This window comes from Tursiops truncatus, chromosome 5, assembly GCF_011762595.2.
Source record: "Tursiops truncatus isolate mTurTru1 chromosome 5, mTurTru1.mat.Y, whole genome shotgun sequence".
NCBI classification, from domain to species: domain Eukaryota; kingdom Metazoa; phylum Chordata; class Mammalia; order Artiodactyla; family Delphinidae; genus Tursiops; species Tursiops truncatus.
Genome location: NC_047038.1, coordinates 101452208 through 101469625, shown reverse-complemented (window position 1 = coordinate 101469625; position 17418 = coordinate 101452208). Strand labels below are relative to the sequence as shown.

General features: G+C 39.1%; 1 long non-coding RNA gene across 1 annotated transcript; it reads left to right on the top strand.

The window, feature by feature from the left end:
• Nucleotides 1–2305: 2305 nt before the first annotated feature.
• On the top strand, nt 2306–11116 carry LOC109548573 (uncharacterized). Its single transcript, XR_002174693.2, has 2 exons — nt 2306–9802; nt 10532–11116. It is a non-coding gene; the product is annotated as an uncharacterized lncRNA (long non-coding RNA).
• Nucleotides 11117–17418: the final 6302 nt, after the last annotated feature.

The window sequence follows — 17418 nt, the reverse complement described above, 5'->3', positions numbered from 1 at the left end:
GATCAGTGAGAAGTTTCTGATTCTGGGTATGGCTTTGGACTTTTAAGGACACAGGTGCTTTTTTTTTTTTTATCAAATCCCTTTGATTTTAGGATACTATGGATAATGTAATAGACTGTCAATTTAATAATTTTTTTCAAGAGAAAATATGACAATACTTTAATTTTACAGATTTATTGTAAGATATATCAAAATTCCAAGCACATTAAAATGGGGACAATTTGTCTTTGAATAGCAGGAATACTGAATTCAATTTTAAATCTTTTGTTATGTTGTGCTCTGATATAGTACATTCTTTTACCTCATGTTGTTACTGAAACTTCAGTAAAGATGTATGATCACAGCTATAGTGTGATTAGATCTTATGGGATTAGTGTTTTGGGGAAATTAGTGTTTTGGGATGTATTCTATGTTGTATCAATATGGAGTAAACTTAAGGAAAGACAAAGGTGACAGTTGAGAATTCAGCAGAAGCAAGAAATCTGAGGAAGTGACTCAGAATAATGTTACGTTCCTTTAGAGTTCATGAAGATATTAGGGATGAGATGGGAGATACTGGTTTTCCATCATATGCAGGATAGGGATTCTTTCCATTTTAATTCACATAATATATGCAAAAATATGTGGCCATAGAAGGGGGTGGTGACTATTTTGGGGACATCCAGCTTGTAAACATATGGGTCACAACACATTTAAGGAAGAAAAGAAGAAATGGAGATGAGAAAAGCAGTAATCGAAGAGGTAGAAGCAAATAATTTCAGATTATTTCTAACACTTGGGTGACTTTATATCTGGACTGGTTAAGATGTCATCAAATCCTCTGACCTTTAAAAGTTGTTCCTGTCCTGTAATGCAATTACCTACTCTCTCTCTCTTTCTTTCTCTCTTAAAAAAAAATTTTCTTATAAGGGGTTAAGCGACTCCAAAAAGTTTTTACTTTCAACTCAGGAGAATATTAACTTTGTGCTTTTTGGGGGATGAAATGGATGTGCCATGCAGCATGTGGGATCTTAGTTCCCAGATCAGGAATCCAACCCGTGCCCCCTGCATTGGGAGCATGGAGTCTTAACCACTGGACTGCCAGAGAAGCCCCAGATGTGAGTCTTTTTACCTTCCATGTAAACCTAACTAGATCATAAGTTTCCAAACTGAACAAATTTTGTGGAAGTTGGAAGAAAAGTTCAACTATGTACCTTCTGAGTGAAAGACAGTCATTTAATTCTCTGACACAATATAATGATGAATCCTGTTGCAATGTCTTTCGGAACCAAATGGAGTTCGTTCTTTGCACAGTACTATATGTGTACATGCGCATGTGTGTGTGTGTTTGTGTGGTGTTTTCTCTCTTAAGACTATTAGTTCTCTTTGAAACTGTACACCCAGGGTAAGCTATGGATGGATAGTATGAATTTACCCCAAACAACTGTAGGAGAATTAACCTTTCTTATCATCTTATCATTGTGCTCTTCCTATTTCCTAATTCTCTTTCTGCTGCACAGCAAGGGGGCATTAGGATATAGAGCTTGAAAAAGAGCCCCATGTCACACAATAAAATATTTTAATTTTATATGCCAAAGCAGAGTATATAGTGTAAATGATTCCTTGGTTCGGAAATATGTAAAATCTTAGTATGTACTTATTATATATAGTTGTATATTTAGTTGAAAATTGTTGAGACTATATAAAATAGCATGCACCTCAACATAGTGCACATTTGAACTCAAGAAGCATCGGTTGTACTAAACTTTCAAGGTTATCATTTTATTGTTTAAATTTTCTGTGAAATTCAGAGTATTCTTGCTAGTTTCTTTTTTTTTTTATTATTCTTGCTAGTTTCAATTGCAGAAGAATCAAACGTTTTTCCAAGTTGTATAGAGTTTCACATAACTTCAGACTGAAACTTTATATTCATATTAAGGTATAAAGAACTTCAAATCTTTACCAAAGATATCGTATTTTCATCATTACCCTAACCTAATCAGTTTCTATTCTTAAAAGTTAAGGGGTTTCAAGTGTTAGAGAAAAAAAGCACAGTGCTCTAATAATGAGCTTCAGGTATTTGCTTTGTAGATGTGGTATATAGATTTAAGTTTCTCTGGGACTTATATTTCACCTAATATGTATTTATAACTATTTTAGTTGTAGCAACATGACTTTCATTTTGCATACCTAATAAGGGTAACTGATGAGTCAGACTAATGACACTACTTTATGCTTCATTAGCATCTTTCACCTGCAGCTTACTACATACTTTGTAAACATTAATTAAACATCACAACACACCTTGGAGGAAAGGTAAGTATTATTATCCTTCTGTGGGGAAACAGATATAGAGGGCTTAGATAAGGCAAATATTAAATGTATAGAACTGAGTTCTATAGGATAAGGTGCCAATAATGCTTCTCCCTGGGTACAGAGGGAGAAGCATAGGTGTAATTACTATAAAATTACCAAGGTTTATGGGGGGATGTGAGTTTCAGGAGCCCCAGAACCCTTTGTGAAATTACTTTTGGAGATTATGTGTTAAACTGAAGCTCCTGGTTAAAATAGTGTGTATCACCCAGTACCCAAACTTATCTTTTTCCTGATGAAGTGGAAAATCAGGTCAGGATTACTGCAACGTGCTTGAACTTAGTAACTCAAGTAGAATCATATGATCTGAGTGTTCTAGCACAGCCCTGATTTCAAATGAGCTGATGATCTGCTTCTTCCATAAGTAGATGCAAACTGTTCTTATTGTGTGACCTAGTTTTTGGTTTGCGAATCAAATCACCGTAACTATCATGGTTAGTTTTAAAGCTTTTTTTCTGTATCCCAAAATGAAATGGATATTGAGCAGTTTTCAGGTAACTTGGGTGATTTGTAGAGCTGGCATATTAGCTGTAAATTTCATTCAGTTGCTGGTTAATGCAGATAGGAATTTAACAAGATGGACTTTTATTTTTTCTTTCATAAAGGAAGGCTGAAGAGAGATACCCCAGGCTTTAGATGGGGCATCTAAAGTGGCATCAAGGACCCAGGCTCTTTCTCTTATTTCTCCACCATCCATAGCATGTGGTTTCCATCCCCAAGGTTATCTTATGGTCTAAGATAGTTGCTAGGATTTGAGACATCATATGCATGTTCCATGCAGGAAGCAGGAAGGACAAAAAGGCATACTCCAGCTGTCTGTCTTAAGGAGTTTTCTCTAAAGGCCCACTTACTGTTCTTCAACCATCCCTAACTGCAGGAGATGTTAGTAAATGCAGTCATTTGGTGGACACACCACTGCTTGGAATAAAATCAAAGTTCTGTTATTAAGGAAAAAGAAGAGACTATATGCTAGATAGGTGACTAGTGGTTTACAGCAAGAAACCAAAATCAATTATTAAAGCAAAAAAAAAATCATCTTTGGACAGTGAATTATATGGGTGGCCTTTTGTCTTGCTGATATTGACTGAACAACTGGCACATTTCCACTGCATTTCATGATCTGGAGGCACCGCCTATGGGTGTGTATGTGTGGCCCAGGCAAGAAAGTAACCAAACCAACAAGTGCATCAGCAGAATTGTTTGGAAATGTTCTTGCTGAATTCCTCCCCATCCTGCCTTTGGTCATGAACTTAAGTCTGGTTTCCTGGTGCACTTACAACTCAGCCGCTGCTGACCATAGTTAGGCAGAGCCAGGATAGAATAAATCTCCCCTTTAATGATTGATTACAATAATCTGGGACACAGAGCCACATTTCTTTTGTGCAACTTTCTGCCCTGTGCCTTCTATAAGTGTGTCTGTCTCTGTGTGTGTTACCCTGAGGTCCAGCTACTCCACACTCTCCAGACATTGATTGGGAGGAGTTCAAAAGCATAGGTGGCAGCTAACTTGCTTGAAAGGAATATTTCACTTAAAATTCTAATTGCAAAAGGGTGTGGACACCCAGTAGTAATTTCTTTCTCCATTTCTTCTTTCTTTCTTCCTCCCTCCCTCCTTCCCCTCTTCTTCCCTCCCTCTCTCCCTCCCTCCCTTCTTTCCTTCCTTTCTCCCTCCCTCTCTTTCTCTTTCTCTCTCCCTTCCTCCCTCCCTCTTTCCTTTCTTCCTTGCTATCTTTCTGAGAAAGCCTCAGGACTACTTTCTTAGCAAATTTCAATTATATAATACAGTATTATTGACTATAGTCACCATGCTGTACTTAGAACTTGAAACTGAAAGTTTGTACTCTTTTACCAATTTCTCCCCATCTCTCCTACTTCCCCCAGCTCCTGGCAACTACTGTTCTACTCTTTGTTTATATGAGTTTGACCTTTCTTAAAAAAGATTCCACATATAAGTGATATTATGCTGTTTGGCTTGTTTCACTTTGTCTTTCTCTGTCTAACTTATTTTACTTAGCATAATGCCTTCCAGGTCCATCCATGTTGTTGCAAATGGCAGGATTTCCTTTGATTTTTTTCTTTTAAGGTCGAATGTTACTCCAGTATGTGTGTGTGTGTGTGTGTGTGTGTGTGTGTGTGTGTGTGTGTGTGTGTGTATCTTACATCTGATTTATCCATTCATCAGTGGATGGACACTTAATTTGTTTCCATATCTTGGCGCCAAGATATGGATGAATAATGATATGAATAATGCTGCAATGAACATGGGAATACAGATATCTCTTTGATATTCTGTTCTCATTTCCTTTGTATATACATTCACAAGTGGGATTGCTGGGTCGAGTTCTATTTTTAGTTTTTTGAGGAACCTCCATACTGTTCTCCATAGTGGCTGTATCAATTTACATTCCCACCAACAGTGCAAGAGGGTTCCCTTTTCTCCACACCCTCAGCAACACTTGTTATTTGTGGCTTCTTGATATGGCCATTCTGACAGGTGTGAGGTGATATCTCATTGTGGTTTTCATTTGCATTTCCCTGATGATTAGTGAGCATCTTTCTATGTATCTGTTGGCCATTTGTGTATCTTCTTTGGAAAATGTCTATTCAGTTCCTCTGCCCATCTTAAAATGGAATTGTCTTTTTTTTTTTTTTTGCCTTGGAGTTGTGTGAGACCTTTATATATTTTGAATATTAACCCTTTATCAGATATGTCATTTGCAAATATTTCTTCCCATTCCATAGGTTATCTTTTCGTTTTGTTGATGGTTTTCTTTGCTGTGCAGAAGCTTTTTAGTTTGATACAGTCCCACTTGTTCATTTTTGCTTTTGTAGCCTTTGCTTTTGGTGTCAAGTCCAAAAAAATCATTGCCTAGACCCATGTTGAGGAGATTACCCTCTGTGTTTTCTTTAGGAGTTTTACAATTTCAGGTCTTAAATTTAAGTCTTTAATCCATTTTGAGTTTATTTTAGTGTATGGTGTAAGGTAGTGGTCCAGTTTCATTCTCTTGCATGTGGTTGTCCAGTTTTCCCAACACCATTTATTGAAGAGATTATCCTTTGCCCTTTGTATAGTCTTGCCTCCTTTGTCATAAGTTAATTGACCATATATGCATGGGTTTACTTCTGGGCTGTCTATTCTGTTCCATTGATCTATGTGTCTATTTTTTTGCCAGTACTATACTGTTATGATTACTATAGCTCTGTAATATAGTTTGAAATCAGTAAGTGTGATGCCTCCAGCTTTGTTCTTCTGCCTCAAGATTGCTTTGTCTATTTGGGGTCTTTTGTGCTTCCATACAAATTTTAGGATTATTTTTCCTTTTTCTGAAAAATGACATTGGAATTTTGATAGGGATTGCATTGAATCTGTAGATCGCTTTGGGTAGGTAGGGATATTAAAAAAAATTAATTCTTTCAATCCACGAGCATAGTATATCTTTCCATTTGTTTGTGTCTTCTTTGATTTCTTTCATCAACATCTTATAGATTTCAGCATACAGATCTTTCATATCCTCGGTTAAATTTATACCTAAGTATTTTATTCTTTTTAATGCAATTGTAAATAAGGTTTTTTTCTTATTTCTCTTTATGATAGTTCATTATTCATAATGTGAGTATGAATATGTTAATGTTCATTATCTCTTTATGATCGTTCATTATTTCTCTTTATGATAGTTCATTACTCATAATGCATTCTCTTTATGATAGTTCATTATTAGTGTATGATAGTAGTTCATTAAAAATATAAACTTGTTTTTTTTTTCTTTTCTTTTATTATTTCTTTTCTTTTCTTTTCTTTTTTTGGCTGCGTTGGGTCTTGCTTGCAACATGTGGGATCTTCATTGAGTATTGCGGGATCTTTTTTTTTTTTTTTTGTGGTACGCGGGGCTCTCACTGTTGTGGCCTCTCCCGTTGCGGAGCACAGGCTCCAGACGTGCAGGCTCAGTGGCCATGGCTCACGGGCCTAGCCGCTCCGCGGCATGTGGGATCTTCCTGGACCGGAGCATGAACCCGTGTCCCCTGCATCGGCAGGCGGACTCTCAACCACTGCGCCACCAGGGAAGTCTGCAGGGTCTTTTTTGTTGCGGTGCGTGGGCTCTTTGATGCGGCACACAGGTCTCTCTAGTTGTGGTGTGCGGGTTTTCTCTCTCTAGGGTGTGTGGGCTCTGTAATTGTGGTGTGTGGGCTCCAGAGCGAGTGGGCTCTGTAGTTTGCAGCACACAGGCTCTTTCATTGAGGCGTGAGAGCTCAGTAGTTATGGTGCATGGGCTTAGTTGCCCCTTGTCATGTGGGATCTTAGTTCCCCAACCAGGGATCGAACCTGAGTCCCCTGCATTAGAAGGCAGATTCTTTACCACTGGACCACTGAGGAAGTCCCTGTAACTGATTTTTGTATGCTGCAACTTTACTGAAAATTTTTTATTAGTTTTAAAACGATGATAGACATCCTAACAGGTATGAGGTGATATCTCATTGTGATTTTGATTTGCACTTCCCTGATGATTAGTGATGTTGAGCACCTTTTCATATACCTGTTGGCCATTCATATATCTTTTTGGGAAAAATGTTTAGTCAGGTTGTTCATTTTTTCATTGGGGTATTTGGGGTTTTTGCTACTGAGCTGTATGAGTCAGTTGTGATTCTTTGTAATTGGGTGTGACCTTTAAAAAGTAAATGATCAATTCCATGTTTGCTCTAAATATATGGTCAGGTGGTCTTTGATTTAAGATGAGAAGGTAGTTTAGGGATACATTGTGAAATAGTACAATTTAAGTGCTTCACAAATATTAAAAGCTTTGTAATTTTACTCGGAGTGCCACTTGGGTGTTCCACAGCTTCATCTATGTAGCTACACAGATGGGGGGCTGAAGAAAGTGGAGTTTATTTGTAGGGCGAAAAGGCAGCTAAGGTTGGGAAAAATGATATTTGGAGATCAGCAGGTCCCTCTAACGGTAGCTAGCATAAATCCACTTAGGCAATGACAAAGAGTATGATGTGTCCTACATATCTGTGGTTGTGACTTATACCTTAGAAAGTCACCCCTATATAATTCTAAACTTCTAATGTTAGCAGTGTTGTTGATGGGTAAGTTCTCACTAAAACTTCTTATCTTTTGTTTACTTAATGTAGATCTGGGAGCTTGTGGGTCCTTGTTGAGAGAACCTGGTCTCCTTTGTATCTATGTGTGTGGACTTCTTTTTTTCTTTTTTTGCGGTATGCGGGCCTCTCACTGTCGTGGCTTCTCCCATTGCGGAGTACAGGCTCCAGACGCGCAGGCCCAGCGGACATGGCTCACGGACCCAGCTGCTCCGCGGCGTGTGGGATCCTCCCGGACCGGGGCATGAACCCGCATCCCCTGCATCGGCAAGCGGACTCTTAACCACTGCGCCACCAGGGAAGCCCTGGACTTCATTCTTGTCCAGGAGCCACTGCCAGTCAATTTTCAGGGCACTCAGTTTGTTAATGTTTTAAAAATCTCCCCAAATAATTCCTGTTGTTACTTCCTTGGTTTGGAATATAATTAGCGCTAGAGAATAGTGTCAAGAAGATGGTAATAAAAATGTGGCTCAATTTTGTGGTAACAAAGGGTTTCCTAGGACTGCACCCAGAAATGGGTAACCTTTCTCCAGGCTTTGCTCTTCAGGGGCAGTCCCTTTTACCTCGGGTGACATAATTTATATTCCAAACCAAGACACTTTTGAGAGTTAAAGGAGGAGCTAGTAGGATGAAACGCCAGGACTATTCTGGGCAAACTATGACATAAGGTCACTGACTTTTATCTCACGACGGCAAAGCAGAAAGCACACTGTCTTCTGGCAGGCAGATCCGAGAGAAGGGGAAGAAGACCAGCACACTGAGTTTCTTCTCCCCAATGCCCCAATTAGATAAATCAGCTCTTCACTACCCACGAGAAGGGAGGGATGGCCCAGGAAGCCAGTTGTGCTCATAGAAAAGCCATCCTCTTAGAATCCATAGGAGGAAAAGAGGTTTTTCCCATCAGGCCTGCCTCTAATATTTACACAACCAGAGGAAGGCCAGAGTGGGTGCTCTAAGCATAGGGGTTGGGGAGTGGTGTGCAGAGCTGATTGTTAGCATTGCTTCTCAACTCCATATTCAGTGATGCTTGGTAGATTGAAATTGGCCGTAATGGGAGTACTTACACCACAGGAAATGGCAAACTATAAATTAGGGCCTTTTCTTTCCTCTCCTCTGGTAGAGCTGGTTGTTAAAAATCCATCAGCACACCACTTGGCCCTGGACTGGAGTTTTAATTCCATGGGTTTATGGTTGATACTTCTCTCTGCCCCCATCATCTAGTGTTAGATGTTCATGATCAGTGATTAAAGGCACATTTATGATTGCCATGAAAAAACTCCAGCTTTTGCACCATGTGTTTGCCTCTCAGAGATGTACTCCATTGGGCATGCCCCCAGGTCAGTCTGCGCTTTGAGTCCTCTGTCTTGAAAGAGCCAAGGAGCCGGGGATGTGTCTTCCATTGGCACTAAGACTGGTCATTCAGTGCAGGCTTCTATAGTCCTTTGCCAAGTGTATTGAGGTGGAAAGCATAAGAGTCACTTTGATGCTTTTAAGAGTCTTACAGGCATTGATATCAGGACACAGGCTACTTCATGGGGGAACTGAAATTGTTAGCAATCGTTTTCTCAGTGGAGTCCCAAAGTACCTGAGTTTTAGAAGTTAGAAGTTCCGGATTTCAGTCCTGTTTATGCAGATTACAATTGTTGAACTTTGCAAAAAATATTTCACTGCCTGCAGTGTTGGTTTCTTTTAAAGTGGGATTAATAATCTTCAATTATAAAGTTTTGAGGATAAATGAAGTAGCATGTGAAAATGAGTTATAAATCAAAGAGCTACGTTAATGTAAGCATTATTGTGGTAAAAGGAGAGGTTAGTTAGTTCTGACATTTTAGCTAATTATTTGGAGGACAGGAAGCAGAGCTGGATTATCCCAAAGTTAATGAAGCATGTGCTTAGCCCTACAGCAAAGGAGTATTGACTTACTTTTTGGAGGGAAAGAATTTGATATATCTTCCTCAATCCCTCCAAAATAAATTAATCATCATTGGAAAAATAGAAATTTATTGGATTTCTTTATGCTTCTTTTACAGTTTGTTTTAAAATTATAATTTAGAAGGGAGTTTATTATAATAATTAAAATTATAATTTGGAAAGGGTATTGCATTCTTTAAAAGTACTTAAATTTCTTAAAAACACCTTAATTCAGCCACCATGAAATAATTTTTACTTAGGTTCTTATACTTTTCCTTGTCTTTAAAAGGACTGGGGTGGGGGCTTCCCTGGTGGCGCAGTGGTTGAGAGTCCGCCTGCCGATGCAGGGGACACGGGTTCGTGCCCCGGTCTGGGAGGATCCCACATGCCGCGGAGTGGCTAAAAAAAAAAAAAAGGACTGGGGTGAAGGAAGCCTTCAGAGGTACGTTTTGTGTCATATATAATGCTTTGTACAGAACACATAAGGCTGTTTTTTTTCTCCACACTATATATAGGCAGAGCTCAGATATGAAACTACTTTAGTATAATGTTTCCTTGTAAAATGAAAAATAAATAATTTTTAATATTGAATTTTGATATGTTAAAGAAACAAAGAAAATTTACATCTTTCAGGTTTGAGTGTTTTTAAAAGTGTTTTTAAAAGTGGGTTTTTTAGATGTATCTTGGCTTCCCTCTAGTGGTAGCTGAGGCAAACTGAACCAAAACCTGGGGGATAAAAGCTCAGTTCTTTGAATATAAAATAGGGTATTGAATATTTAAGCCTTCAATTTAAAGGGCATGTAATTAATTCAGGTTTTAATTAATTCAGGTTTGGCATTTCTTAGATACTAAGTGTTGTTGTTGTTACTTGAATTTTTCTTGTGTTTATTTTTGGTGGTGTTTATTTTGGTTTAGTGTGTGTGTGTGTGTGTGTGTGTGTGTGTGTGTGTGTGTGTGTATTCTTTCCCACAGAACCCAGAGTCTGATGTCTAGTTATAAATTCTAAATTTTTTGATGCTTTGTGCAATATCTTCTAGTACAAATTCTAGAAAAATAAATTTGTCAGTAAGCTTTTGGCCAAAACTGAGATTATTCTGGTGAACTTTTTTTTTTGGTAGAAATTAATATATTACAAAAAAAATACTAAACTTGAATCTGATCAAACCTTTAGATCCAACTACCGATTTACAGGGAATCCATGGGACAGAAGAACATGTTAGACTATACTGAGGAGATGTAATCAAACTCAGACTGAGAAATTCTACAGGACATAAAAGCACAATTCTTCAACAAAGAAATTGCAAGAGAAAAAAAAAAGATGAAAGCGGAATCTCAAAATTAAAAGAAACTCAAAAGACTACCATCATTTTACCATAGGTGGCTCTAATTTCACTCCTGATTAAAATAAGCAAGGGGAAGAAAACCTATCTGTAAAATTTATGAGACGAATATTTGAAAGTACATGTTTGATATTAACTAATTATTTTTAGGTGTGATAATGGTATTTTAGTTACGTTTAAAGGCAAGTTATTATCTTTTAGGGTTTCACACTGAAATATTTATAGATGAAATCATATGATATCTGGGATCTGCTTCAATATAGTGGAGGGGAAGGAACAGATGGAGGTGATGATATAGCACAATTGGCCATGGGCTTATGGTTATTGGCACCGGATGTATACCTGGGAATTCATTATATCATTTTATCTGCTTCTGAGTGTATTTGAAATTCTCCATAATAAAACAATAATATCAATACATTTGTTACAGTTCTTTTAGTAACAGCTATGTAAATGAATACAGGCTGTCGGACTACTAAAACAATTCCCTTCACCCTACTTAACCCAAGATAAGCGCACTTTTTTTTTCCTTGTTCCCTTAATTCTGTTTTTTAAAATTAATTAATTAATTTATTTTTGGCTGCGTTGGGTCTTCGGTGCTGCACGTGGGCTTTCTCTAGTTCCAGCGAGTGGGGGCTACTCTTTTTTGCGGTGCACGGGCTTCTCATCGCGGTGGCTTCTCTTGCTGTGGAGCAGGCTTCAGTAGTTGTGGTGCAAGGGCTTAGTTGCTCCGTTGCATGTGGCATCTTCCCAGAGCAGGGCTGGAGCCCCTGTCCCCTGTACCGGCAGGTGGATTCTTAACCACTGCGCCACCAGGGAAGTCCTAAGATAAGCTCACTTTGAACTTCATTTTGTATTGGAGGCACATCCTAAAGTTGTTAGAGCAGCCCTGAGAAGTCTGGCTCAGACCAACGTGAACCTTGATTTCTTGGACCGCTAAGAAATTAGGTTAGTTTCATCTGGACTCTTAACTCCAAATTAAATCAAAGGGGATCGTAGACTAAAGATCAGGGGTAAGGACTTCTTTGGGAAGAGACAATGTAATAAGCTCAAATTACCCAAAGAGTAAGACATTGACTAACCCTGTTGTTCAAGTTCCACTTGGCTTCAGGGTTTGAGACTTGCTTATATACCCCTTCCCTAACTATCTTCCCTCTTCCACCCACCTGACCCTAACCTCAGTGCATGTGGAAAACCACTCCCCTACTTATTCTAAGGAGGCTGAGTACTGCTTTCCTACCTAGTGCTTCCCGGGATTCTTGCTCTGAACACACTGTCCATGCAGACCCAGGATGCTGCCATCCTGCCAGGCTTCCATCACTGCCTTTTCTGATATAATAATATAATGTTCTTCTCTCTACTCATGAACACACAAGATTGAGCCTCCCTGCACCTGATATCAGTCTGAAATAAGGCATGACCCTTTGCAAATGTTAAGTTAAATTATTTCCCCCTGGAAGCCCCAAGATAAGCCCAGACCACTTCCTAATCTCCTACATAGCTATTTCATCATTCATTCAACAGATAGCTATTGAGTGCCTGATATATGCTAGGCTCAGGGCTAGGCAATGCAATGCAGATAGAAAGGTAAGCAAAAAAGACCATGGTCCTTTCCTTCATTGAGTTTGTAGACTAATGGGTTTTAATGATCCAAGATAAGACTGTTATTTGTAACAAGTCTTTACTGAAGGTAGAAAGATAAAGGGAAGACAGCAGTACACAGAAAATACCTTCTGCACCAGCCCAGGCTGGCTTCCTGCCTTGGCCTCTCTTGGTCTAATTCCATTTGTGTAGGGACAGTTTTTTCTCCACCACTGGAAGTATTATGGACCATTACATGACTCAGAATCCAGGACAAACTCCAGGGACCCAGAGAGAGAATATTTTTCTACAAACTCTTTTTTTTTTTTTTTTTTTCCTAAGCACACCATTTATAGAATGACACATATGATATAGATATCTGCATTCCAAGCTTTTTCCAAGTTCCACATCTCTAATATCCTGAATACTTAATTCTCCACAGATACCTCAAGTTCAACACATTGCAACAAACTCACTATCTTCCCAAAGAAGAAAAACTTGCTGATCCTTGAGGTACATTCTATCTGAGCAAGTAGTTCCTCTGAGAACATAGTTCTACAAGTGAGAAAACAAGTATGAGAGCAAAGCCTTATACATAACATTTTCATATACTTCAACTAGACATCCTTCCATCACTGTCATTTATCAGTCATCTACATATTTTTTGAACTGTTAAAAATTACAACAAATATTCAGAAAAGTGCATAAATGTATATCTGTGTTAACTTTCCCAAAATGACCAAATTGCTTTACAAACTCTTTTAAATCTACTTCCTTAAATCCTCATTTCTTGCCAGGATTAACCTTTCCCCAGGAAACTTAGAAAAAAATAGAATTTCAAGACAGAATGATCAAAACTTTAAAAGTTAGAATAAAAGAAAAGCATGTGGAGGCAAGTTTCAACCTTTTATAAAGAAGAGTTTTCTAACAATTTTTGATGTTCAAAATGAAGGAAGTCACCTTGTGATGTTGTCCTTGTGTTCCCGGTGAATTTAAGGTTCTTTCTTTGTCGTGAAAGAATTTAGAGATGAAGGGATAGGTAAGAATCAGATTTATTTAGAGAGAAACACACTCCACTGACAGAGCATCGGCCATCTCAGAAGGCAAGAAGCAAGAAACTTCGAAATATGGCGTGGTTAATTTTTATGGACTGGGTAATTTCATAGGCTAATGAGTGGGAGGATTATTCCAATTATTTGGGGGAAGGGGCAGGGATTTCCAGGAATTGGGCCACCACCCACTTTTTTACCTTTTATGGTTGGCCTCAAAACTGTCATGGCACTGGTGGGTGTGTCATTTAACATGCTAATGTAGTACAATTAGCATATAATGAGGCACAAGCTCTACTGGAAGTTGAATCTTCCGCCATCTTGGACCTAGCTGTTTCTCACTACTTTTTGTCATGTACTGTGGCTATGTCATTCTTTTAAAGGTTGTGCTCTGCCCCCTTCCCTCCTGTTTCACTTGGAAATGTAAACAGGTAGGATGACTGTTTTGTCAAGGCTGTGAAAACTCCTATTTAAGGGCTAACACTTGATTCTTTGAACAATGAAAGTGGGAATATTAAAGGCACTGTAACATCTGGAAAGGAGAGTAATATCAGGGCAGAGATGTTTTCCATTTACAGCTTATATGTAAGATGGGTGTAGACAAAAGTTTAGGCATCAGAATTATCGTATGTGTCAGTAGATGGGGCACTGGCCCTAGATTGTGGGAGCAGTGGTGAACCCATTTGCTGCAGGCCTTCCATTCTCAGAAGAGACTTGAGCAGAACCTTCGAAGAAAGCAGTTTTTGCTGCAGCTTCCAAAATGCTAGTATCCGCTAGGAGGCCTGAAGACATCTAGGATAGTTTGAGTCATATCTTAGGCCATTCTCAAGGGGATGATACTGGCTATGTTGCCAATTATAGAGTTCAACACACCAAATTTGATGTGCCACTTAGGTCTGGATCCTCCTGAAATGCAACCAACACCACCACTACCACCACCACCATCAATCACCGTGTTAAATTATGCTGGATAACAAACAACTGAAATCCTTGTGGTCTGTGACAACAAAATTTGCTTCTCACTTTACGCTACATGTCTACCATGGATTGGCTGAAGTTCTACTCAAGTTCCCTCCCTCTGGAATCCATGCTGATGGAATAGCCACCATCTGAAACTTTGCCAATTACCATGGTTGAGGAAATAAGAGAATATAAACATTGTACACCAGCTCTTAAAATTTCTTCTTGAAATAAGGTATTTGGTTTCTGTGTTGTGATTACGATAGCATTTTGATCATATTAGATCTGGGATCCAGGAATAACTGGATCCAGCCTCTCAGTAGCAATCTTCTTTACCAGATCCCGAAAAAAAAAGTGCGTGGAGAAAATAGTAAGAATTCAAAACAGAAACAGACTCACAGACACAGAAAGCAAATTTGTGGTTACCAAAGGGGAGAGGGGCTGGGGGAGGGATAAATTAGGAGTTTGGGATTAGCAGATATAAACTACGATACACAAACTAGATAAACAACCAGATCCTACTGAATAGCACAGGGAGCTACATTCAATATCCTGTAATAAACCATAATGGAAAAGAATAAAAAAAAATAGTAAGAAAATACACCATGTTTCTCTGATGTGTGTGTATTCCCAGTGAAGAATTTCAGTGAGCTAGAAAGGACACCACCAGGAACTCTTTACATAAGCCTGAGAAGCTAGGGACTAAAAGGGGTTAAATACCTGCTCTGCTTACTTCTACTCCACAGCCTGGATCTGAATCTTAAAAAAAAAAAAAAAAAAAATTATTTATGGCTGCATTGGGTCTTCATTGCTGTGTGCGAGCTTTCTCTAGTTGTGGCGAGCAGGGACTACTCTTCGTTGGGGTGCATGGGCCCCTCATTGCAATGGCTTCTTGTTGTGGAGCATGGGCTCTAGGCGCATGGGCTTCAGTAGTTATGGCATGCAGGCTCAGTAGATGTGGCTTGTGGACTCTAGAGTGCAGGCTCAGTAGTTGTGGTGCACGGGCTTCGTTGCTCCGCAGCATGTGGGATCTTCCCGGATCAGGGATCGAACCCGAGTCCCCTGCATTGGCAGGCGGATTCTTAACCACTGCACCACCAGGGAAATCCCTGGATCTGAGTCTTATTCCTGTTACTCCACATCTGCCAACAAGAGGCTGAAGTGAGCACAAGGTAGAAGGGAAGGAACTAGAGAGAATTTGTCTCAGAACCTAGTGGGGAGCTGGTCTAGGCTGCATGTCCATTACCAAGTCCCGTGGGGAAAGAAGCCAGAGAACCCAGAGAGAGAAACAGAGAGCATGAGCCTGCCAGTGGAAAGCATGTGGAGTGGGAGGTGGTGGGCTGTCTCAGGAAGGACAGGCTGGGGACCATACCTTCATTTATCTTGGGTTTTGAGGAAGAGAGGTAGAAGGGACTACAAACACATATATCAAGACATGGCGCCTTTTCAACAATTTCAAAATCTCCAGTCAAGAAGGGTGGCCCATAAAACTGTATCTTCATAAATCCATAGCAACCAACCATTATAGGTAGATACTTAGTACTGAAGAGAAGGTCACGAGGAGATGCGGTGTCCTAACCATGGTTTCCTTCTGGGCAGGGTTGGAGTGAAGGGGGAGAGTGAGCAGGACTTTAATATGGGATTCTTTCCCCTTAGGCCTTATTATTTGGCAAGAATGACCCTAAATTGAAGCATGTAGATGCATGTAGGGGATCAGTTAATAATCTGTTTTTATTTCTCGGTAGGAAGGTATGTCACTTTAATGCTTAGACTTTAAAAAGCTTTTTGTAGGTTGTTTACGTCGATTCCTTATAATTTTATTCTATATTTTTCAAGCACATACAGTATTTTTATTTTTTCTTAAACGTGAGAAGTGGTCTATTATTTACCTTACACATAGTGTGTGGCTAGGGACTGTGACTAGGTGTGAATGTCCTCTCCAGCTTCTAGTTTGGGTCTCTAACTGCTTCCTTTCCAGCAAGGATTCTTAACCCAAAAGAAAACAAAGTAATGTAGTCCCAGTGAGTTATTCTATTTTTTGCACATAGTGGTTTGTTAATGGCAGGCACCTTTCTTTTTTCTTAATAATAGAGAAGTTTTATTTAGATTTTCAGATACGAAATTGATGGAATTGATTCATAAAGTCATGGTATGTGAGCTTATTTCTGAGGGTAAGAGTAGTAAGAATACTTCAGCAGACTCTAGGTGTGCAAATTACCCTTCAGTAGGTCCTGAGAAGAAACAATGAGGGTTGGGATCTTGCGACGTCAGCAGGCAGTGCAGTGTTATGGAGAGCAGAGTTATAAGGAAACATTTAACATCAGGAGCTGTGGCCAACTCTTTCTGTTCTCCCCTTCTATTCCCTAAGTAAGTACCTGATTCCCAAGCATCCTCTATGGGCAGAATACTCTTCCCTCTTCCCCTGGCCAAATAAAAATACTCCTCTACCCTTGTTAGCTCTGTGGTGAGGTGATGTAGTTCAGTGTGTAGACTTTGGACCCAGATTTCACAAGTTCAGATTCTTGTACCACCATACACATGACTTTGGCAAGTCACTGGATTTCAGTATTTTTCTTCCTTGGGTGAGGATTGAATGAGATAATTAATGTAAAGTACTTAACAAAATGCTGGGAACTTTAGAGGTGCTCAGTAAAGGTATGTGCTCTCTATATATCTAAAATTATCATGGTAGTCAAATTTCCCAAGGTGACTTGATTTTTAAGCAATTTGGATACACTGTAAGATCATATGTTTTGTTTTTTTGGTTCAGGAAATACATCACAATATCTGTTACTTCTAAGATGAAGGCACATGAAAACTACAAGTTTAAAAAGAAATGTTATCTATGAGTTATCTATGTTATCTATGAGTCAAAATAAGTTATTATCTGTCCAATTGATCTTAACCCTTTACACTGGATCAACCTATTTGCACACACACACACACAAAAGTTGAACAAAGTTCTCTTTATAGTCTCTACGTATTCTAGGTAGTCGCTCAGGATCCTCTCTCTCTTTTATTTCCCTTTCCCCATTCATTGTTCCCAGATTTTATTTGGGCTCCCTTTTGCCTGGCCCTGGATTCTAGGATTTGGCATCACTTTGAAATTTGCTTCTGTTTCCGATTTG